This window comes from Rhyacophila brunnea, unplaced genomic scaffold, assembly GCF_057557595.1.
Source record: "Rhyacophila brunnea isolate RB1 unplaced genomic scaffold, BYU_Rbru_1.0 scaffold_5, whole genome shotgun sequence".
NCBI classification, from domain to species: domain Eukaryota; kingdom Metazoa; phylum Arthropoda; class Insecta; order Trichoptera; family Rhyacophilidae; genus Rhyacophila; species Rhyacophila brunnea.
In genome coordinates, this window is record NW_028233170.1 from 38,117,369 (window position 1) to 38,143,286 (window position 25,918).

The 25,918-nt window shown below is 36.4% G+C and overlaps 1 long non-coding RNA gene across 1 annotated transcript; it reads left to right on the top strand.

Annotated features, from left to right (window-relative positions):
* Nucleotides 1-6,806: 6,806 nt before the first annotated feature.
* Nucleotides 6,807-17,676, top strand: LOC147066383 (uncharacterized). The gene is made up of 6 exons (XR_015071624.1): nt 6,807-7,017; nt 10,685-10,770; nt 12,001-12,176; nt 12,408-12,471; nt 15,762-15,846; nt 17,077-17,676. It is a non-coding gene; the product is annotated as an uncharacterized LOC147066383 (long non-coding RNA).
* Nucleotides 17,677-25,918: the final 8,242 nt, after the last annotated feature.

The following is a 25,918-nucleotide window of genomic DNA, read 5'->3' on the forward strand; positions in this document are numbered from 1 at the left end:
AGTGGTGGGTAAAGCCAATGGGCGAAATTATATATTATATTAAGAGTGCCTAAAAATAATTATTAACATACAGTCACTAGACACATTATTTTTTTATTAATCCATCGGACTGGCGGGCATATAAAAAATGACTATAAAAAATGACTGTCGCTAGAAAAAGTGTCTGACAGGGCTGCCGACGCAATTAATTATATTGTACTTTTTAAATTTAATTTATAATATATTTTATTTAAGTTTTGTGCATCTAATGCCGGGTCCACACTGGCGCAAAACAATGTCGCGCGACAACCTCGATAAATTTTACGATAATTATCATAATGGCTTAAAAATTTTTACGATAATTATCATACTTATCGTAAAATTTAACGAGGTTGCCGGCAACATGTTGCCAATTTGGACCCGGCATAATATCCACTGTGGTTCACGTAGTGGCATGTACCTGTTTTTCTGGGGTCAACTAATTCAAAAAGTAAACACCCATAATAGAATTTTTCCAGTTTTGGTTGCATTATATTCCAACTCATTTCCGATATTATTAATGGAAATTTCTCGGTGTACATAGTAAACAAACCTACGAATAAAAAAAGACAGTAAGGAACACAGTGATTCATCGCAGTAAAAACTGGCAACCAAAATGGATTATATAATATATTCCATCGTATTATTTTCTCGAAATCATAAAGATACTATAATAGTATTTGAGTATCAACCTATGGTCAATTTGAATTGGGTTATAATAATAATATACCCGTAGATATATCAATAGTATGTTTGCCACGATATCCACCCAAGTTATCAGTATGTACTTGCACAGGTTTGATTAAAAACTATGATGAAATTAACATTTTACAAATATTATATTATTTTGACAGCCCTGTTTTCTGATCAGCGGACACGTGCAGGTGGTGTTTATCAAATAACAATGTAAGATTGTCCACAATAATAATAATGTAGAAGGTCGACAATAGTAATAATAATGTTTTTTTTTTAAATAAAATCTCCGATGATTAGTGATTTTTGCCAAAAGATCGATTTAAATTAACGTGCGTACGACGCCGAGGTCGATTTCATACTAAATTATATTTGAATACGGAGCTCTTCAGCCGCCCCTTAACTGTAATTATTTGTGTTTTTTATTTAACCGTTTTATCTAAACAATATTGCTATGTTATTTTATATAGAACAATATGTAAAAACAAGACCATATTTCTTATTCCAATATTTAACCATTTGTTATTAACTGATTAATGTTTAATTTTTCAAAATATTGTGTTTTTTGTGTTATTAAAAATAAAATACTTACTTCCATTTGCATTATTCTTTCTCACCCTGAATCCTAATAAAGTTTTTATTGCGGGAACTTTTTATAATGAAAATACGTTTATCATAAATTATTGGTTGTAAGCTTAAGTGTTGATAAAAAAAATACTCAGTGGGGCGTTTTTATGTCCGAGTATGGCCCATTTGCAGCAAAGTGTACCTAATTTCAGAGAAATAAAACTTTGTCTCACAAAACGAGTACACACTGACATTTGTGTGCTACCTCTGTGGGAGGAGTCCAATCTCTTTGCCTCGAACACTATTTGGAAAACGCTACTTTTGACCTTAGCGATAGGTATGGGGGCCATGATGTACATTGTACATACAACATTTTAGAATTACTAAGTTGGTTAGAAATAAAATTACGTCAGTTGGATTTTTATATTGTTTTCTTTTATGGTGTTAACCATAGAGGTATTAAATAACGAAGTGTTAACTGTTAATTGTTGGTAGAAATATATTGTAATAATTCAAATGAAACACAATGTGTACCTGGTACTAATTACACTTAGTTTAACAATAGTCATGGCAGATTTAGCCCGCTGCCAATGGACATTAGCACCCACATAATAATAAATAGGCTGGGCCGCTTTCGCCCGCTTCAACCGGTCCTGACTATTATTAAATGAAGTGGAATTTGTACTAAAAACTTACTATTGTGTTTTATTTTAATTCTATACTTTAAACGACAAAGGACCAAATGAGGACAAAAGAAGTTATTTCAAAATAAAATAATGTAACATATTGCCCAAAGTAATCGATCTCCTCTATACTGAAATACATATCGATACTGTATCTTAAGTTATATTATTTTATAAAATATATTATATTCTAATAATAGTAATAACTAATAACAATTACCAATAACAATACCCTAGGCCCAATTTTATTACTTAAATTAATTAAGTGTGCATAATAGGTTATTTTATCAATTATCATCACATCAGCAGTGACGTCCCTAGACAAAATGCCGCCCCTGGGCAGCGCCAAAATGTCGCCCCATTTTTTTCTACAGTATTTTGTATCATCCGTGCACGGTGTCGTTTCCTATCATCATGGACGTCGAAGGGCAGCGGAAGTAAACTAGACATCGCTAACTCGACAAAAAATACTAATTAATGCATTTTGTTTCCAGCCAGTGAGCAGAATTTATTAATGGAAAGATATTTTCGTTATTACTAAGTTTAGGTAGCTATTTCTATATATACGGAATGATTCTCCTCGATTTGCCGCCCTTCGAGTAACTGCCGCCCCCAAGCGACGCTCTATCTGCTTACCTCCAAAACTTAAGATTAACATATTCTAACAACATACAACAATGTTTACCTTATATCTAAGAGGGCTCGCACATCAGAACTCGCCGCATGCGTCTTACGACGAATTCGTCGATGTGACGTCATCGTAAACCAAGAAACAAACGTTATCAAATGGAGCTTCGAAGATTGGCCGTTGCAACTGCAACGCGAGACGATCCGCAGATGCAACATGTCGAATTTAATGCAGCCTGCATGTCGTATCTAAAAAAAGTCGACTACGCGCAAGCGCACAGCCCGCGGCCATCGGCCATTTCTGTCTCTATCTCTGTCTACACTGTCATTGCTCGCTCATCGCTGGACGTTTGTTCATACAATCAACACAATAAAAATGGCAGACGAGAGACTCTCCGATGCGACGAATGTCGATATCGCTAGGCAGATGTGCGAGGTTTTATCAAGGAACACCGCCTGCCCGTTCTCGGAAGCTTTGATTTATGGCGGTAAGGCACACGAGGCGAGTTGTGATGTGCGAGCCGGCTAAGTTTATGTGAATCAATAATCGCATCGCAGATGATTAATATGCAAAAGATTTAATTAATTCGATATTTTAGGATTACGGAATCATCTCGCTTACACGTACGAGATTCGGCTATAGATGATGCCTTGCTATAGTGCTCTCTTTCTCACTCACTATGCTTTTACATTTCAAACAAAATGTACGAGAGAATTTCGTTCCGAACGTTGACTCTGTCTAACTCAAAGGGTTATATTATAATATCATCTATTAGAGAGAGAAGTCGCGCGACAATATTCGCGCTAAATTGCATGATAATAACATTTATATGAAACGTACAGTTGTCGCATGATTCTATACATTGTTAATAGCATCTTAAACGTGATCTGCGATTTAAATTAATAACATAATAAAACATCTTAGATACATATTGACTCGCAATGTGTGCGAGCAGGACCTACAAAATTACAAGATTAATCTTACGAAATACCTTTTATAATACTACTTATAGTTTATTCATGACTTCGACTTTCATCATCCACAGCTCACTCTGAGTAGTCGGTAGCTGATCAGCGTGAACTGCGGGACTTAGTTTGGGGATTTTGTATCGGTTTTGTTGTGGGGAGTTAACGTCACTTCTTTCAGCGAAAGGATTGACTACAAGGCTGAAATATGCAGTTATGTCGTTAAGATTTTACTTCTACAAACACCAACTAGAAATCAACGTATTTGTGTTGGTGTCATACACTATTTGGAAAACGCTACTGTAGAGCATCACACTGCCTTTATCTTTAGCGATAGGTAGAGGGGCCCGCCAAAAATCCTAGCCTGGAGGCCCGCTTCAGGATGTGGGGGCCATGATTGTGATAATATGTAAAAATAATTATATGAAGAAGAAAAAAATAGCCTATGGGACTAATTTACATTCTCCTCCTTGCCCCCGCCCCCAATATTAAATCCTGAGTGCGCCACTGATCGAGAGAATAACAATATTATATCCGCCATGTTGTTTTACGATATGAACTTGAAGCTAGCAACTCCAGTAATACTCAACTGTCTTTCTCCAATTCGTATTTTTTCGTACGAAAATGATGGCAAGTTTTCTCTCCAGTCTTCAATCTCTCTGGGTAATCCAGGTAAATGGACCTCACTTCTTTCAAGATCGAGAGAATAACAATATTATATCCGCCATGTTGTTTTACGACACGAACTTGAAGCTAGCAGCTCCAGTAATACCAATTGTCTTTCTCTGATTCGTATTTTTTCGTACGAAAATGATGGCATGTTCCTTCTCCAGTCTTCAATCTCTTTGGGTAATCCAGGTAAATGGACCTCACTTCTTTCAAGATCGAGAGAATAACAATAAGTTGAGTCCACACCAAAAACTTTTGTTCTCAACCTCATAAAATTTAACGATTATGTCTCGGAATAAGGTAATAAAATCAAAGGTGTTGCTACTTTCCTAGCCCTAGGGCGAGGCTCTTCCATTGCACTTTGGCTGGGCTGACCCCTTCGAGTCAGTCAACTCGGGCGCGTAATTTTTGATAGATTTGGGGGGGGGGGGGGGTGGCGACGAGATTCCGTAGTCCGTACGCGCAAGTACTATACATTTTATTACGGCAACAAAAGACACAATTGACCTAATCTGTCCGAACAAATCACTATCCGTAATTGACCTATTCGGTCGGAGTCCTTATTAAGTGACTCATTTCCATATCTACGATATATACATGCCGAATAATGCTTATCAACACTTTGACAGATCGACAGATTGCCATTAGTCTATGGATCGTCCGAATTGGTTTGACGCGAATTGGTTTAATGTCTTTGAACTAATTGACTTTAGGTATAACGTTTTTCGCCGAGATCGCGATTATAAATCAGTTGGGAAAAAAATGGGTGGTGGTGTATTAATCGCAGTGAAATTGGAATTCAGTGCATCCCTTCAGCCTCAATGGAATAGTAGTGATGAGGATCTTTGGGTTACCTACCTTGCAGACTGAAAGTCTCACTAAAATTATAAATTATTTATGTTGTTCCTACCATCCACGCGGAACCGATTTTAAAACCAATCTGAGCGCGCACTTGGAAAAAAGCTCTACCATATAATATCATTCTCATACTGATGAAGTTTTTATTATGGTAGGAGATTACAATCTTCCAAATTTAGACTGGACATCATCTGATGACGTCAATTATCTCCTGATTACAACAATGATCCGTTTTGTACCAGTTTAACTGATTTTTTATCCTCCACGAACATGCATCAATTTAACAATGTAATATTATTAATAATCGTATTCTTGATCTTGTAATTTCTGACATAAGTAACTGCGTGGTTACCTCGTGTATTACATCCCTTACTCCAGAAGATGCACATCATAAATCCCTTATTATTAGTTTTAGTATAACCAAAAAGAAAACGTTACAAGCGGCTGTTCGTGAGACATTTATTTAAAAATTGCGATTATTCCGAACTCAAAAAGGATCTCTCCGCAGTAGGTATCTTAGGAAACTATTTTGTTACCAAAGATGAATATGGAGGATGCCTCGGCTTGTTTCTATGCTAAACTTTGGGAGTTAGTTGATATTAACGTACCAAAAAAATGCATAACTCCAAGTCATCGTTATCCTCCCTGGTTTTCCAAACCCTTAATAAAAGCTATAAATGAAAAACTAAAGTAATATAAAAAATGGAAAAGGTACAGTAGCCCCATAGACTATGATACATTTGTCATTTTAAGAAAAAGGCAAAAACGCCTTGCTAAAAAATGTTATGAATACTTCATTTTACGGGCAGAAAAATCCATTAAGCGAAACTCAAAATGTTTTTGGTCGTTCGTTAAATCCAAATCCAATGGGTCCAATATTCCCGGTGAAATGCTCCTTGATGAAAAAATTGTTTCAGATGGCAAATCTATATGTAATTTATTCAATTACTATTTTAAATCTGTATTTATTCCGTCATCCTTACAAACACCTGTTTTGCAAGATGTTAGCACTATGATAATTAGTTCAATAATATTCACTCCGTAATCAGTTCTTTCATACATTAAAAACATAGACATAAATAAAGGTGCAGGTTCTGATCGTATTCCTCCCATTTTGATTGCTTCTTGTGGAGAAGAATTGGCCTCCCCATTATCAATTTTATTTAACCTTTCTGTTAAAAACGGATGTTTTCCTGATGTATGGAAGAAAGCATTAATTACTCCGATATTTAAAAGTGGGGACAAAAGCGTCATTACTAATTACAGGCCGATATCCAAACTTCATATTTTCGGAAAATTGTTAGAAAGGATCATTTCCGACCATATTTTTGTAGCTCTACGTAACTTCATCACACCAAATCAACATGGTTTTTTCAGGAGACACTCCGTAGAAACTAACCTACTCGAGTTCACTGATTTCATACTTAATTCTATGGGCAGTAAAACACAAGTGGACGCTATATACACGGACTTTTCTAAAGCTTTCGATAAAATCAATCACTGCATTTTACTTTAAAAACTTTGGGCCCTAGGGATTCACGGTGATTTATTTCGTTGGATTTCTTCATACATCTCAAATCGGTCGCAAGCTGTTGCAATTAAAGGATTCGTTTCCAGTTTTATACACATTCCATCTGGAGTACCGCAGGGGTCCCTTATTAGACTGTGTAGATACTGTCAATTGAATCACGTTTATCTAAACGTCAACAAATGCTCGTCAATAACATTCTCCAGAAGTATGAACCCCATCAACACAGAATACAAACTAGGAGTCGAACCCTTGAATCGCAGCTCAAAAATACGTGACCTGGGTGTTATAATGGATAATAAGATGAATTTTAACGCACATATCAATGAAACTATCAATAAAGCTTTAAAATTACTAGGTTTTATTCTTCGGATCTCTAAACCATTCAGATCACCGGATGTTCTGAAGGTACTTTACTTCTCATAATATGTTAGATCCATAGTTGAGTTTGCTTCTGTCGTGTGTAATCCACAGTACGTTACATATATAAATCGTCTCGAAGCGGTACAAAAGCGATTTCGTAAGCACGTCAATTTTAAAGCTTACTGTTATGATTTATCTAATTCTATTTCGACCGCTGCTTTTGCGACTTTTATGGTACCATCTTTGGAAAGTTGACGTTCTATATCTGATCAATATTTTCTTTTTAAAATTATCAATGGTTTTGTTGACTCTCCAAACCTACTCGAAAGGGTGGGTTTCCATTGTCCATCAAGATTTACGCGAAACCAAACTTTGTACCATATCAGTCGTAGCGGTTCTAATTATGCACAAAACTCTTTTATTCGGCGCTCTTGTTTAAATTATAATATGTATTTATCCACCGTTGATCCTTTAAATAATTCACCTGTTTCATTTAAACGCGCTATCTCCAAATATTTGTACAAATAGATACTTATATAATATATATATATATTATTATTTTTTATGTTACTTTTTTTGTATATAATTTAATTATTTATAATTCTTCCTCATTTTTCTCATGTAATTTTCTTATGTAATTTCTTTATATTTATGTTATTCTTACTCTCTATCTTGTTAGGCTTAACTATATTAGGTTCGTTTCATTCAACCTGAATAAAACAAATCAAATGGAACCGTTTGATTTGTTGGATTTGGGACCGTTTGGCAGAATGTCCACGGAAACGCTTTTCTGACGATTAATTAGTGTTGCCAGTACTTAAAATTAATTCAATAACATATTAGTCTCTATAACAGAAACACATTTATTGAAACATCAACTTGTTATGAAATTCTAACCTATCGTCGTCTACAATAACACAAATTTAACAAACTGTCGTATTCATTTATTTTAAATGTACAAAATATAAATATTGCTTCATGAATAGGTAGCCATTTAGTTCATTTATTAGATTTATAAGTATGAAAAAAGTTTTTAAAAATTACTTTTGAATAAAACTTTTCATAATTGCCCACTTGTAAGATTGTATTCATGTTGACAGTATGATATTGTGACTTATACGACAATCGAAGATATTAAATTGATAAAATTCGTTAGGTACCTAATAATATAAAACCTGATCATTCCGGGTTGATTTAAGACAGTTTTTAGTTTAGAATCTCCGTTACAAAATATACGTAAATAAAATGAAAATAAATTCTTGGTCTGACATGATAATACTTATAAGTACGTAATGTAATGATATTAAATCGAACTCTTTGCATAGAAAATATGGCTGGATTTTGGGATAATAAGACCAAAAGCGGCTTCTTGTCCGCATATGGTTAGTTATGAATAATAGGTATGGATTATTAATCTATCTCTATATATATAAAAATCTCGTGTCACGATGTTTGTGGTCGCACTCCTCCGAAATGGCTCGACCGATTTTTATGAATTTTTTTATGTATATTTGTTAGGTATGAGAATAGGTCAACAAGTATATTTCATACCGCTAGGTGATTAGAGCATCTCTATCCAGAAAAATTTTTCTTTTATTTTTTTGACATTTTTTTTTTGTATTTTTTTTATTATTTGGCATTAAAAAATACTTATAACCCCAAATTTTTACCCTCCTACCCTCACCCTCCCATTTTTTAATCGCGATTATATTATTTTTTTATGAACAAATTTAACCGTCGTTCGTATTTCAAACAGAACGAAATTATTTATGTTGTTGAATGACAGATGGCGCTACGTCCGAGAAGAATTCAAGAGAAGCGTCGCGTCATTTTGACATTTCATTTGGCATATCACAACGCAGTGCGTGCAAAATTTTGTACGATTTATTTTGATTTATCTATTTTTGTGTGTGTGTATTACAGTGCACAATGCCAGCAAGACGCAAGGGGGGCCATTTGGGCCATAGAACGAATAAAGCTACAAACATGCAAAATAGTAGAGCAGAAAGAACAGACGAACAGATCCAACAAGATAACAAAAACGTACGTGTGAGCATGTCGCAATTGCGTGCACCTCAATCACAAGAGGCACGAGCTGAACGAAATCAACAACGACAATTGGAACGGAGCCAAGCGCGCCGGTTTGTAGTTAACACACGCAGAGCAAATGACTGACAACGCCAACAAGTACATCGAGCATTTACATCCGCTTCGTTCCTTCGTCTCGCATTCGAGTACGAGCCAGATATTGAATATTCCGCTCATCCGAAAGTGCTGATTGGTGCTATGGACAAAGAATGTCCACATTGTCATGCGCTCAAATTCAAACATAGTCAGCCGGGATGTGTTGCGCATCAGGAAAAGTGCAACTACCAGAAATTGAGATACCACCAGAACCATTGAACGGCTTGCTTATCGGCACGGTTCCAGATTCAAACCTGTTCCTGAAGTCCATTCGCACATTCAATTCATGCTCAAATGACTTCGTTCGGAGCAACAGAAATAGTTCACAATACTGCGGCAAATGGTCAACAATTCCATTCTACGTTCAAAATCAAAGGCCAAGTATACCACAAAGTAGGCTCATAACTGCCAATGCCAAACGAACCACATAATTTTTTACACATCTACTTCATGGGCGGTGAGGACATCAATCGTGTGGATGCACGTTGCGGCTACAATAACCTCAATTCGCCTAATGCCAGGCGCATCGTCGGCGAACTGGACGCCCTATTGAATGAGCAAAATGAATTATTGAAATTCTTCAAAGCACACATACACGAATTGCAAAGTGACAATCACGCTATTGTCATCAATCCTGATAAAATACCAGCTGGAGAGCATGTGCGTCGATTCAATGCGCCTGTTGTTGACGACATTGCTGGAATCATGGTTGGCGACGGCACATCGACGCGAGAAATTGTGATTCAAAGAGGAAACAATAATCTGGAGTTCATCGCTGACACACACCGTTCATACGACGCTCTCCAATATCCGCTAATTTTCTGGAAAGAACAAGACGGATATTGCATAAACATTAAACAATGAGATCCTGTCACAGGTAATTCATTCGTTATGAACATCATTACTCATTTTGAATTGAGAAAATGAATGGTTGGTGTTTTTTTGTTTTTATCGGCGGTCATCGTCTACAGCGCTCCATTCCTCTTTCTGTCATAGATCCCATCTCCACACACTTACGATACATTCGTTATTTTTTATTTAACAACCAAAATATTCACTAGAAATAATTTATATGGCAGAACAACGTTTGCCGGGTCAGCTAGTAATATATATAATTCAAGTGAACTCCTATGGTGTAAATGTCTAAAATATTAATATGAACATCTCACGATATATTATAAATTCTGAATAATGCCTATCATCACTTTGACAGATCGTCATTAGTCTATAGATCGTCCGAATTGGTTTGACGTTTCATGTAAAACCATTTCTGATCGTCCGAGAACGGTTTGATTTTCAATGATACACTGAACCAAATGTCAAATCTCAAACCATTTCCGGTCTACTTTCTACTCATACAATTTGTACGTATATTGTCTATGGTTTAGTTTGATTTGTTTCGTTCAGGTTGAAAGATATGAATTATAAGTGATTTGATTCAGAGTTCATAAATCAGTCTGACGGGTGACAATAATAATTATTGTCATCGTTATTCATTGTCATTGATATCGTTATTCGTTGATGCGAGTCGATTTCTGTCATTGTGCGGTGCGCTCTAAAGATTTATATTATTAAATAATGCCAAACCCCAGAAATTTTCCAGAATTGGAACGGGTAAGCGAAAAAACTTTTCTAATAATTAATTGCATACATTTATTTTGATTCTTACATTAATACACAAGTATTTTTTTGACGATTTTGTATTTTTCTAAGATTGTAAAAGACATTTCGAAGTAAATTAGTACGATTATTTAGAATGTTATCTTCTGTAGCATAACAGTGTTCCGTAAGTCAGTTAGCGTAAATACTTAATTATGTTACCGAATCAGTGAAATTCATATTTGAAATTGGCCTCCCGTTAAGGGGGTACATGCTCAGCGTAGGTCAAAATGGAGCTTTTGTTCTATTTTCAAAGCATGATCCTGGACATACTTTAAACGTTGTAGATAATCTATTTATATAATTTTGAAGCCGTATATTTATTTTAAACATTTGATGACTGCATAAAGTATTTTTATTACATAAAATAGTATTCTTTTAAACCTCTCGCTCTAATGTTTTAGAATATAGTCATATTTCAGTACATACCTAAATGTGCAGTGGTGTTAAGATTTTTTACGTTTATTAATTTTTAAACGCATTTATAAAACCATCAGTATAATTTATATCGACATTATTATAGTGAAATATTTACGATAAAAAATTATATTGATAATCTCTGTGATCCAAAATTTGACAACAATTAGACATTTTATTATTCAAAAAATGGGCAAGATTAACACATTTGAAGATAATTCTAAAGACAGTCATTATAAGCTACTCATTAATATTATATATATTAGTATCTTTAGAATTATCTTCAAATGTGTTAATCTTGCCCATTTTTTGAATAATAAAATGCCTAATTCTTGTCAAATTTGGGATCACAGAGATTATCAATATATATTTTTTATCGTAAATATTTCACTATAATAATGTCGATATAAATTATACTGATGGTTTTATAAATGCGTTTAAAAATTAATAAATGTAAAAAATCTTAACACCACTGCACATTTATGTACTGAAATATGACTATATTCTAAAACATTAGAGCGAGAGGTTTAAAAGAATACTATTTTATGCAATAAAAATACTTTATGCAGTCATCCAATGTTTAAAATAAATATAAAGGATAATAAGGCTTCAAAATTATATAAATAGATTATCTACAACGTTAAAGGTATGGTCAGGATCATGCTTTGAAAATAGAATAAAAGCTCCATTTTGACCCACGCTGAGCACGTCCGCCCTTAAGTAAAAAATGCCAAGTATAACTAAATTTGTATTTTTCTTTATTTTCAGAGCATTGCCGATGAAGCACTCCAAAGACGGGGAAGAGTGCCGGCCAGAGACGTGGTCCGCGACCAGCCAGAGGTGGTACTGCCGGATGTGGTGGTGCTGCCGGTTGTGATGGTCAATGACCAGCCCCTCGCAGAGTCGCCATTGGTACATAGAGTAAGCAGCCATTGGTACAAAGAGTAAGCAATTTTCTATACTTTTATATTTCCTAATATATTTAAGTAGGTTTTTTAACATTAGGATTGTTGTTTATTAAACTTGTTCTGTTCCATTTTTGGCAGGATTTAATATCTATATTTTGTGACGGTGCCTGTGATTTTGTTTCTGTATAATATCATTCAAACTTAAACCGTATTATTGTTGTACTATAATTTTTTCACAGCTAAAAATGTATTTTTCTTTATTTTCAGAGCCGTATCGCGAGTATGATACAATACAACCGCACCCCGAAGAGCCACAGCCATTGGTGCTAGGGTAAGCAATTTTTTAAAATTAAATATATTTAAGTAGTTTTTTAAAGTTATACTTCTTTAGGCGCGTTTGGGAAAACAGATCAGAGTGTATTTTTGGTGTGTGACACGCCGATGTAACACACAATTTATGTTTGTATTATAATTTATATTGCATTCGGGTTGCGTAATACTTTGAAATATTTATCGTTGTGTTAGGCGGATTCAAATTTGTTTCTGTTAACTTTCCTAACGTTATTTTTAATATAATTTATATGTTTATTCGAAATCAAATATTGATGTGCTGTCTTGAAAGTTAAATCCGAATGAAAATGGTATTGATGAAAATTATCTATCACACGATAGCCGGGTAAAGCCGCGTTGACACGGTCCAAGTACGATCCAAGTAGACTTGGATAGGAATAATTATTATGAAGATGTCTCATCCAAGTGACAGCTTCAAACTGTTTATTCCTATCCAAGTTAACTTGGATGAGTAGGACGCGGTCCAAGTAGCTTGGATAGGAATAATTAGTATGAAGATGTCTCATACGAGTGCCATCCAAGTTAACTTGGATAGGAATAAATAGTATGAAGCTGTCACTTGGATGGCACTCGATCCAAGTACGATCCAAGTAGACTTGGATAGGAATAATTAGTATGAAGATGTCTCATCCAAGTGACAGCTTCATACTATTTATTCCTATCCAAGTGACAGCTCCATACTATTTATTCCTATCCAAGTTAACTTGGATGAGTAGGACGCGGTCCAAGTAGCTTGGATAGGAATAATTAGTATGAAGATGTCACATACGAGTGCACTTGGATGGCACTTGGTCCAAGTGTACTTGGATCGAGTTCTATCCAAGTTAACTTGGATAGGAATAAATAGTATGAAGCTGTCACTTGGATGACACATCTTCATACTAATTATTCCTATCCAAGTCTACTTGGATCGTACTTGGACCGTGTCAACGCGGCTTTATCAAAGATAGTCATCATGTTCGTTTAGAGCAGGGGTTGACAAACTTTTTCGTCAAAGGGGCAATTTTTTTAACAAAATTAGTATTGTTGTTTTTTAAACATTTAAACATCTTCCCAGCATTTAATATCTATATTTTGTGACGGTGAATGTGGTTTGTCTCTGAATAACATTATTAAAGCCCCATCGCCATATTATTATCGTATGTGTAGTTTGCAATACTTTTCTATTATACGAGGGTGGGTCAATAAGTCCTTAAAAAAGCCGACAGGTGGCGCGACTAGTACTGTAAGCGGTTTGTTTTCATGCAGCGGCACTACCGATTCAGTATGCTGCGCAGTTTCAATCAGATTGGTCGGGTTGTTGTGTGTTTCTCGTACATTTAAAAAAAAATTTTGCTTGTGGAAAATGGAAAAATGGAAAATTGAGTTTAGAGCTGTTATTAAACATTTTAATATAAAAAGGTTAACAGCAAAGGAAATAAAAAATGAGTTGGATTTAGTTCACGGCATATCTGCTCCTTCACTTGCAACTATTTATAACTGGTTAAATGAATTTAAACGTGGTCGTATATCAACAAAGGATGAACCACGCTCAGGACGTCCTGTAGAGGTGACTACACCAGAAATGATCAATAAAATCCACGATATGGTGTTAAGTGACCGAAGATTAAAGTTGAGTGAGATAATTGAGGTTACAGGGATCTCAAAAGGTAGCGTCATTTCTATTTTACATGACAAATTGGGCATGAAAAATATTTCTGCAAGATGGGTGCCGCGTTTGCTCACAGTCGACAATAAACGCAATAGGGTGGTGGCCTCTAAAGCCCTGTTGTCGCTCATGCAACGCAATCCGGATAAATTTTTTCGTCGCTTTGTGACTGTAGATGAAACATGGATACACCACTATACTCCCGAGACGAAAGAACAGTCAAAGCAGTGGATTGCGAAGGCAAACCATGTCCAAAGAAGGCGAAAACCGTAAAATCAGCTGGTAAGGTTATGGCTACTGTATTTTGGGATGCACGTGAAATTATTTTCGTTGACTATTTGGAAAAAGGAAAAACAATAACAGGGGATTATTATGCATCTTTATTGGACCAGCTAAAAAACAAAATTGAAGAAAAACGGCCAGGAAAAAAATCCTCTTTCATCAGGACAATGCCCGTGTTCACACATGTTTACGATCAATGGCTAAAATTGAAGAATTGAAGTTCGAATTGGTCGACCACCCACCGTATTCGCCAGATTTAGCCCCCAGTGACTTTTTCCTTTTCCCAAACTTAAAAAAATGGCTAAGTGGACAACGTTTTTTTTCAAATGAAGAAGTCATCGATCGGACAAATGCTTATTTTGAGGACCTTCCGAAAACTTATTTTTCTGATGGTTTAAAAAAAATTGAGAAACGTCTAACCAAGTGTATTGAGCTCCAAGGAGATTATGTTGAGAAATAAAAAAAAAATACAAAAATCAAAACTGTTTTAATGCTTTTTTCTAAGGAATTATTGACCCACCCTCGTATATTGCCACATTTTTTAATAACTCTAGCACAGGCCGATGTACACATTCCCAGGGGCGGCTCTACCTTAAGGGTTCGTAGGGACCATCCCCACATCGTTATTATGTCAAAAACATACATCCGATATTTTTATCATTGTCATAATATACCAACTTAAAACGCTCGCTGTATGTCGTTGTTCAAAACTGATAATGGTAAGTCTATAATAATTATTACTATTAAATAACTTAATATTTTTAAGCACGCTTTTTAGGTGTGATTAAGTAACGACTCAGATAATCATATTATTTATTCTGAAAAATTACTCATTTCCGCATTAATGAAATCATATTATTATAAGTAGCTTGGTATATAATGTAAAAATGAGAAAGTATGTATGTATGTATATTTCATAATTAATACTTTGGACGCGGAAGACGCACACGGTGCGTAATGACCAGGCGGCCGATCGATGTAATTAACGTGCATTTTAAAGGGGGCAATTAAAATCTCATTATCTATTCAGCAGCGAAAGCGTTAATTTCTAAACCCCACCACCTAGAAAGTTGTCGAGCCGCCACTGCACATTCCTGTAAATAAATCATACAACTACTGTCTGTATACTTTTACCTCTATGCGAGTGCACTCGCAGAAACACTGCAAGCACTGCTATCGACTTAAATAAATAATCTGGACAGTATTTTGCTCAATTTAATTAAAACTGCACTTAAACATTGTGCACTTGTTTACAGGCAGGTGTGTGTCGGTCTATACTAAAAAACTGACTCTTAATTATTTGATAATATCACTTACAACACGCTTTTCTTTGTTTACAGAGAAGGGGACGGCCGCGGCTATTGCCAAAATGGTGAGCCGAGGCCAAGGAGAAGACGGGTTCGGCGAAGCTCGGAGTTCACAGGAGTATGTTACTATTTTAATTGTTTTGATAATCATTAAGTGCATCAGTGGCGCACCCAGGATTTAATATTGGGGGGGGGCCCAAGGAAGAAAATGTAAATTAGTCCTATAGGCTCTTTTTCTTCTTCACAGCCTAATTTCTCGTTTATCGGTCTATTGCACTCGGTGTACCTACACCATGGTCCCTACATCCTGAAACGGGCCCTCAGGCTAGGATATTTGGAGTCCCCCTACCTACCGATAAGATTAAAGGCAGTGTGAAACACTACATTAACGTTTTTCATATTGTGTTTTAGTTCAAATTATGGGTAGGTACTTATACAGTGAATTATTGGCGATTTTTAATACATCTACTTTAATAATGGAGCTGTCGAGTATCGACACATAATAATCAAAAAATATATTGCACAATTATATAAGTAATTGAAAATATTCATGGCCATGAAGTATAAATTAAAAAAAAAAGTAAAAAACTATTAAAGCTAATTTATGATGTGTGTTTATCTCACTTATCTGGTCAACCCGACACGCCGGGCCCCCCACAGCCCGGGCCCTCAGGCTAGAGCCCTGTCAGCCCTCCCCAGCCATGACCTACACCACTCCGGTATTCGGGTGGACACCGAGAATTTTTTGACAGTTCCATTAGGGATTGGGTTTCTAAAAAACTTGACATTAGTGTTTCGAAATTTTTGTGTTAGAAATTAAAATCTAAGAAATTTTTCTAAAAAGGGTGCTAGAGCATTATTACAAATCATTTTTTTGCCCTGTTTTTATTTGTCTAAGCTCAAAGGTATAGTTTATTGGCTTTCAATTTCAATGTTTAAAATCATTCTGATAATTTTCTTTTTTGGGGGGTGCCAGGGCCCCTTGGCTCCCCCCCTGGGTGCGCCACTGAAGTGCATGGTTGTAATGACTAACAAAAATATTTGATACCTAGCTAATTTACGAGTATAAATCTTCGATCAGCATTGTCTTGCGGAGATGTTTTTGCCGACATTTCTGATTATCTTCTCAAATATAGTGGCACACGAGTAATAATTGAGCCCTTCTCTGGAAAAATAACATTATCCTTATTCTTAATTTTGAGATATTAATGATTTAAACTCTAATACTCCTAATGCCATCTGTTGTCGAGATTAGTCATCAATAATTAATTGTGTGTTGTGCTGTTGTATACATTCTTTCGAGTTGTAAAGCTAAAAGTCTAATGTTCCCATTTCTTTTTTTTTTCAGGTACTTATACGAAACCCGTGGCTGGGTCAGACGAAATCGGATGGAAGCATTGATATCATCAATGGATGGAAGTAATAACTATCTCAGACTCAGACTAAATGCGTCCGCCTGATCCTGCCAGTACCACACTACGCTACCATGAAAGATGAGAATGAAGACTTTTTAAAGAATTTACAAGACTACTTAGTTATTAATTTATTGTTAATGTTTAGAAAGTTATCAATTCAATCAATTTTTTGATTAGCAATACTATTCTTGTCATAATTTAAGATATTATATTTAAAAACTTACAATTTACTACTAGGTATGTGATATTAATATAATATTAAATACGTATATAGTTTTTATAGTCAATTTTCAATTACCTTGCCATTTAATATGTGATAAAATCTTGACTGTCGATAGTAGATAAATATATAGTATGAAACTTATTTACTGTGATCGAATGTCTCGTTTTACTAGACATTGTTTATGAAGTACAAACACCTAATAAAGTATTTTCTTATTATGTATCGAATCAATAACCAATTACTAGAATGATGCCTAATCTGTTATATTGTTGTTATATATATTAAAAACTCTAATAAACTTTTGCAATTATTTTCTGCCTTTTTATTTCACATTCCGTTTCCCTTTTGATATAGGTACATATTCTTTAAATATCGACTGTCAATTGTGGCGTGTGATTATAAAAACCGATAATTCATTAACAGATATTCACGGTTCTTTGTTATCGTAATGAATTTTTGGGTCTCCGCTGTGTGTTCTTCCTCCTCTCAAGAGAATGGGCTCTGCAACGAGCCCAAAACGTCGGCAAAAGAAGTAGGACGAACACGCGGTGGAAACTCAAAAATCTATTATGATCAATAATAGTGGTAAATTATGTTTTTCTGCGTGAAGTGTAACTGATTGGTTTTAACATTATTTTTTTCTTTTATTTTCAAACTACCCCATTTCTATTAACTGATGAAGGCCTTTTTGCAATAAATGCATGACAAATTTATTTATATAATTTTAAATAATTGGTTTCTATAAATCATTTTTTTTTTTTCATAATGTGAATTTGCACATGTTTTGTTAGGTTTTAATCGATATGACGTGTGACTTATCGGTTTTTGTTATGAGACGCGCGATTTCTTGATACTTACTTACTTATCGTGTCCGGGATCACACCGCTCCTTTCCAAAACGTTTCAGCGGAGACCGCCCTGTTATTGGCCTTCAACAGGTCCTCCTCAACACACTCAATCCCAATTCGAGGGCAAACCAACATATGCTTTGCATCCTGCACCTCCCCACACTCGCATGAGACATCCTCGCCGGTTAAGGGGGAGAGGCATAGAAATTCACTATCAAATTAAAGCTTTAAACATATTTTAATCGATCGATACCTATCTAAATACAATGGGAAAAATAAAATATATTTTTTTATTTCAAAGAGAAAGCGACAAATTTGAAAAAACGGCTAAAAATAAGGGTTTTACTAAAATAAATATTTATTGTTCCAAGTAATAATTTCTTGAAACAAAATTATCGATTTAATATTTTTTAATAAGTTTTCTTGGAACTGGAAATTTTCAATCTAAAAATAATCGATTTTTACGAAAAATAAAAATGTATTTTATTCGGTTATTTTTCAATAATTGCATCAAGCGAAAATGTGGGCCTGTTCAATATATTTTTCTTACTTTTTAGATATATTTAACGTAATATTTTAATTTATATTTATTATGTTATTTACTAATTTCAAATTAAATACAATTGGTCAAGGACGTGCTGCCTCTAGCGGCAACAACTTTCGATACCAAAATAACTGTCATCTGTATTAGATTCTAGTTCGCATGAATAATAGGTACCTACCTCGTATGTAGATACGTGCGGTTAGTATGCATGCACATGGTACTATATTTTATTACGAATGGTCTGAAACAATTTGAGAAATTTATGTTAGCATTTACATTAAGCCGTCTTCTCATTTGTTTACTTGTATATTGATAAAATAAAGCAAACATTCATCAGTCAATTTCAATACACTGCTAGCAACTGTGACACCCCCGTATGGTCCCCATTTGGGGATGTCTTTGTGTATCTTGAGAGGCCCGAATCGGTATCGAAGCCAACAAATAGTAACGGCTGATTGCGAAAATAATTAAATAATTTAATATATGTCTAATAAATATCTGACCGGCAACATTGTCAAAAAAAAATACGAATGGCAACCCCGCATTTGTGCCCGGCTCGGAAGTGTAACCGTTTTGTTTTGAGCGGGGGAAGCGTCTTTGACAGCAGAGAGAAAACACTGTTCGTTCGCGCTCGCATATTTCGTCATCCAAAAAAAATAAATTATATAAAATGTAGTAATCTAGTATATATTATCATCAAATAAACCTCGTCGTTTCCGAAACAATACCGGTGTGTTAATTATCCACCTTCATCCCAAATACAGACGATAAAAAAGAATACTAAAGATAAAAGTGACAGTTTGTTTTTCACATTCAAAATGGAGGGAAGTGATAAGTGGCCCCAGTCAACGTGGGACTACGCTTCTTGATTTTGATCGTCTGGAATCAAGAAGCAGGTGGAATTTCTTTCACCCGGACACACACCCTGAGATCCAAACACCGGAATAGGAAACGGCGAGGAAGAAACATCCAGAGGCTTGCCTCTGGTGGCGCTCAACAAAAGTATAATAATAAGCAGTAGAAAGAGGATGCTGCTAAAGCCAAGCCAGTGAAGAAAAGAGCAGAAACACTCGGATTGCGAAGTCAGGGCTCCCGATGTACTCCCGACCAACTGCATCCGCCAGCGAACTTGGCCCACGGACGAGTGTATCGGGCAAGACCCTGGCTCCAACGAGGGAAAACGGCATCAAATGCCCTGCATCATCAGCCGCTTGAGCCCTCTTCGTCAACAGCAGCGTGTCTGTGAGCCTTGCAATCAGCCCTGGCCCAGATGCAGCATGATGAAAAGAGCTACAAAGCGGCCTTCTTCAGCTGAGCAAAGCAGCCTCCATCAGCGGATAGCAGCCAAGCAGCATCCTCAGCCATTAGCATCATAGATTAGTTAGTTTTAAGTGTTTTGTGTTTGGAAGCGATGTATAATAAGTTATTTCAGTGCTCGAAGTGGAAAATTTTACAACCCGGAGCGGTTGTATGAGGCAGAATGGCGTTCCGGTCCATTTCGGGCCCTGATATATTTTTAAAATTATTTTTATAAACTTTAAAGCCATTTTAAGTATTAAATTAAGTTTTCGCATATTATATTAGTATAATATCAGTGCAGTGCGTGTAATTCGATAGCCACGGCAGGGCAAGCGAGCAAAAAGGGGTCGAGTAATACGCCGGTGTTCATTTTCGGGAGGGATCGACTGATTTTCGGACGGTCGCTGTTGGGAAGGCTGAGTGCGACGTCCTCTCTCAGCATTCGCCCGTACGGTAGATACGGGGAACCGCGAACCACTACGCCCACGAAGCGGCGTAGTGCTGCATCCGAGTCTCTCCGGTCGCCGACGGTCCGAGGGTGTTGAGAGGGCTGGGCGCGACGCCCTCCTCTCTCAGCAGCTTTACGGTAGGCCCGGGAACCGCGAACCACTATGCTACAGTGCTGACATCCGAGTCTCTCGAGCCTCCGACGTACCGGGAGGGCTTCGATCCTTCAACGTCTAGAGACGCAACCACCCCTTATCAAGCCGCCGCACTGTCCAGTTACACGCGCTATCGTAATCAGCCCTTAGTTGGCCCGACCCCCATTCGGGCCTTTCCGGAGAGGTGCGTTTGTTACACCCCCGTATGGTCCCCATTTGGGGATGTCTTTGTGTATCTTGAGAGGCCCGAATCGGTATCGAAGCCAACAAATAGTAACGGCTGATTGCGAAAATAATTAAATAATAAAATAATTTAATATCTGTCTAATAAATATCTGACCGGCAACATTGTCAAAAAAAAATACGAATGGCAACCCCGCATTTGTGCCCGGCTCGGAAGTGTAACCGTTTTGTTTTGAGCGGGGGAAGCGTCTTTGACAGCAGAGAGAAAACACTGTTCGTTCGCGCTCGCATATTTCGTCATCCAAAAAAAAATAATTATATAAAATGTAGTAATCTAGTATATATTATCATCAAATAAACCTCGTCGTTTCCGAAACAATACCGGTGTGTTAATTATCCACCTTTATCCCAAATACAGACGATAAAAAAGAATACTAAAGATAAAAGTGACAGTTTGTTTTCACATTCAAAATGGAGGGAAGTGATACAACGTTCCCTCTAATTTTTCTATTCTGTGTGTGCGGATCATCAACGCATTTGAGCAGTGGCGTAAATAGGGTTGGTGGTACCCGTCAGCCGGTGTGGTAAATTTACACCCCCCCCCCCCCCACAAACAAACACATTCAATTTTTCATTAAAACTTATATTGTTAAGGTAGGTACCTATTTATTAATTTCAGCGATTTTATATAATAATAACACTAACAACGATAATTTTTGAAGTACCTACTTAAATAAAAAAAATAGGAAATAAAGAAAAAAAGTTAAACGCCCGATCTGGTCACACAAAAGACAATTTGTTGCATTTAGAAAATTTGCGGCGTCATACTGTCAACGTGAAGATGTTTTTACTTCAGCTTTATATGATTATCAGCTTTGTATGAGCTACCAACATTTTTAATTTTGCTTATGTGTTCCTTTCTTTCATGGCCACTCTTGACTATTCATATAAATTCGGTTAAAGCACACTTGAGTGCATGGCAACCTCAGTTTGGGTAACTGCTCCTGAGACATTCTCAGTTATAAAAAAGCAATTAGACGAAATAATGTTCGCGCTTACGTAGTAGGTAGGTACTAGTTAATTTTCCTGAATCATCTTATGTGAAAAAACATACATATCCTGAAAAACTATCGCGTTTGATATATTATATGCATTGAATTCTATTACCATTACTTCAAGTGAATGTGAACGCGAATTTTCGCAAATGAATCTAATTATTACCCCAATAAGCAGTGGCGCACCCAGGATTTAATATTGGGGGGGGGGGGGGGGCCAAGGAGGAGAATGTAAATTAGTCCCATAGGCTCTTTTTCTTCTTCACAGCCTAATTTCTCGTTATCTATTGCACTCGGTGTACCTACACCATGGTCCCCACATCCTGAAACGGGCCCTCAGGCTAGGATATTTGGCGGGCCCCCTACCTGCCGCTAAGATTAAAGGCAGTGTGAAACACTACATTAACGTTTTTCAAATTGTGTTTTAGTTCAAATTAAAGGTACTTATACAGTGAATTATTGGCGATTTTTAATACATCTACTTTAATAATGGAGCTGTCGAGTATCGACACGTAATAATCAAAAAATATATTGCACAATTATATAAGTAATTGAAAATGTTCATGGCCATGAAGTGTAATAGCGCCGCAGGCGACTTTTTCTACTATTAAAGCTACTTTATGATGTGTGTTTATCTCACTTATCTGGTCAACCTGACACGCCGGGCCCCCAGACTAGAGCCCTGTTAGCCCTCCCCAGCCATGACCAACACCACTCCTGAATTCAGTTGGACACTGAGAATTTTTTGACAGTTCATTAGGGATTGGGTTTCTAAAATTTTGTTTGTTTTTTTCGAAAACCAACCGGTGGTAACACCCGCAAAGGTTCCTGAATAAGTACAACCATCTTCTTTTTCTTCTTCTTCTTCATCATTCTATCTTCTTTAATTTGTATGGTCCCTATACCATTCATCCGATTGCGATGAAACTTTCGTTAGTGGTTGTGCCAACACCTGCCAAGGTTTCTGAATTAGTACAATCATCTTCTCCTTCTTCTTCATTATATCTTATTTTATTCGTATGGTTCCTACACTATTCATCCGATTGCTATGAAACCTTCGTCAGTTGTTGTGGTAACACCCGCAAAGGTTTCTGAAGTAGTACAACCATATTCTTCTTTTATTTTATATTCTTCTATTCGTATGCGTTTCTATTCCATTCATCCGATTGCAATAAAACTTTCGTCAATAATTGTGCCAAAACCCGCAAAGGTTTCTGAATAAGAATAACCATCTCCTTCTTCTTCTATTTTATCTTCTTCTATTCGCAATGAAACTTTGGTGAGTTGTCGTGCGCATACCCACGAAGATTTCTGAATTAGAAAATCATCTTCTTCTTCTATTCGTACGCGTTCCTATAACATTCATCCGATTGCGATGAAACTTTTGTCAGTGCAGCAAAGTGTAACTAATTTCATAGAGATATAACTTTGGCTCACAAAACGATTACGCACTGACATTTGTGTGCTCCCTCTGTGGGAGGAGTCCAATCTCTTTGGGATTACCCAGGGAACTCAGAAATAATGGGAACTGAAATACATAACGGGTAAGGCGATAGCAGGTAACCGACTCGAGTAAGGAAGAATCCGGGTTAAACTAACACATGTGTCAGAATACGTCTTACGTCTAATACTGAAAACTGCTCTCGGTTTATGCATTTACGCTCATTTAATGTTGGTGTATTACACACACTATTGCACATGCATAATGGGTGTTTCATTTTCGTAGGACACTCACACATTCAAAACCCTGCATCAAGATGCGACGTATTGATTATAGCATATCGGTATTCTATTTATTATCTGTTCTATGGGATTACCCAATTAAATGTAAAACTCCAACTTTTTTTGTGCATGTTCGTTGCATGTTGTGAATTCGGAGAGCGAATGTCGAGGTGTGAATACGTCAATTTGTTTCGTGATGGCGACAGGGGTATTAATTCTTAAATCATGTAAAGATGACTAAAAACGTTACCCATTTACTTGAAAAAGAAAACATGTCAATGAATATATTATTATTGTTACTAATAGAACATTAAATGGACGCATGTTGGATTTATATGACAAATTATATTTCGTTCTTAAATTATCAAAAAAAAATCTCAAATTGCAAGCTTCGTATTTTTCCGCTAGGTTCTCTGCTGGCATGCCTGTCACCCTTTACAACAATTTTACTTTATGGTTTTATGAATGCGTTGAAAAATTAATAATTTAAAAAATATATAAAACCACGGCACATGGATGTACTGAAATATGACTTTATTCTAAATTATTAAATCGAGAGGTTTTAAAGAATGGTACTAGTTTATATAATAAAAATACTTTGTGCAATGTTTGAGGCTTTCACGGTTGTTTTTTATCATAGTAGATTTTTGGGTTTCCACCATGTTTCCTTCTTCCTTCTTTACTCGACGTTTCGGGCTCGTTGCAGAGGCCATTATCAAGAGATGATATGTTTTATGATGAAAATGTAGTGTAGGTATGTGAATGAAAACGTTGCTCTAAGACTGTCAAAACGAATCCGATTAGCTAAGAGCAAACGTTGCTCAGAGTAATCTGTCAATCGTTACGACCAGGGATACCGGCTCGAATATTGGATTTTGCTGATAGTGCCGGAAGCCATGACGTTTTTAACCGTAATCCATCATCCCTATTAATATTTTCAGGGTTTCTATGGATTTCAATAGCTTCCTTTACCATTCGTGGGAAATATCCTCTATTCCGACCCAATATCTTGGTTTCAAAGTCAAAATTGTGTCCTGTATCCATCGAGTGCTGGGCAATTGCCGACATCGTGTAATGTTTAAGTCGGTATGCCCTCTTGTGTTCACTCACACGCTTCTTTACTGTTCTAGAGGTTTGGCCGACATACTTTTTTGGGCATCCGCGACAGCTTAACTGGTATACACCTGCCGAGTCCAAAGGTTGCGAGTCCTTTACTGGTCTTAACATATTTTGGACCTTTGTCGATGTTGAGAATATTGTTTCGATTTCATGTTTCCGAAGTATCCTGGAAATAGTATCGGTGGTGTTTTTGATATAAGGTAGATAGGCCCGGCCTTTGAACTGTATCTCTTCCTCCTGCCTAACCGGGTAAAGGTTGATTTTGCTTTTGGTGGCTTTTTGGATCATCTTGTTAGAATATCCGTTTGCTTGAAGAGCCTTTGATACTTGAGATATCTCGGATTTTAAATACGATGATTCGCAGATTCGCCGAGCTCTTGTCATCAAAGTCGAAATCAGACCCATTTTTTGAGCAGGGTGATGGTGAGATGAAGCATATAAATAACAATTGGTATGGGTTGGTTTTCGGTAGACTCTGTCCTAGAGAACCATCCAATTTTCTGATAACTTCCACGTCAAGAAATGGTAGAGCTCCATTTTTGTTCAACCTCCATTGTGAATTTATTCATTGAATGTAGATTGTTTAAATGGGCCAAAAACTCATTTAGAGCTTCTATACCGTGAGGCCAATTAAGAAGGTATCATCGACATACCGTAACCAGCACAAAGGTTTTAATTTGCACATGTCAAGAGCTGTCTGTTCAAAATTTTTAAATGAAAAAATTTGCAACCAAGGGAGATAGAGGAGACCCCATAGCGACACCTTCGGTATGTTCAAACACTTTACCCTGAAAGCTAAAGTAGCTTGACGTCAGACAGTGCTTGAAAAGTCCAGTCATTTCTTCTGCGGAGAAAACTTCACCTATTAATTTTAGGGTATCATCTAGGAGGACATTTGTGAATAGTGATTCTACGTCAAAGCTTACTAAGAGGTCAGTAGGCTTTACAGTCATATCAGCTAATAATTTGACAAAATGTGTTGAATCCTTAACCCATGATGCGATGGCGTTAGTATGTGGTTGCAAAAGTGACACCAGATATTTCAAAAGTCTATACATATAGCACGTACTATACTACAATGTTTAACATAAATAAATAGAAATAATAAGGCTTTAAAATTATATAAATAGATTTTCTACAACGTTTAAGGATTGTCCAGGCTTATGCTCTGAAAATGCCAA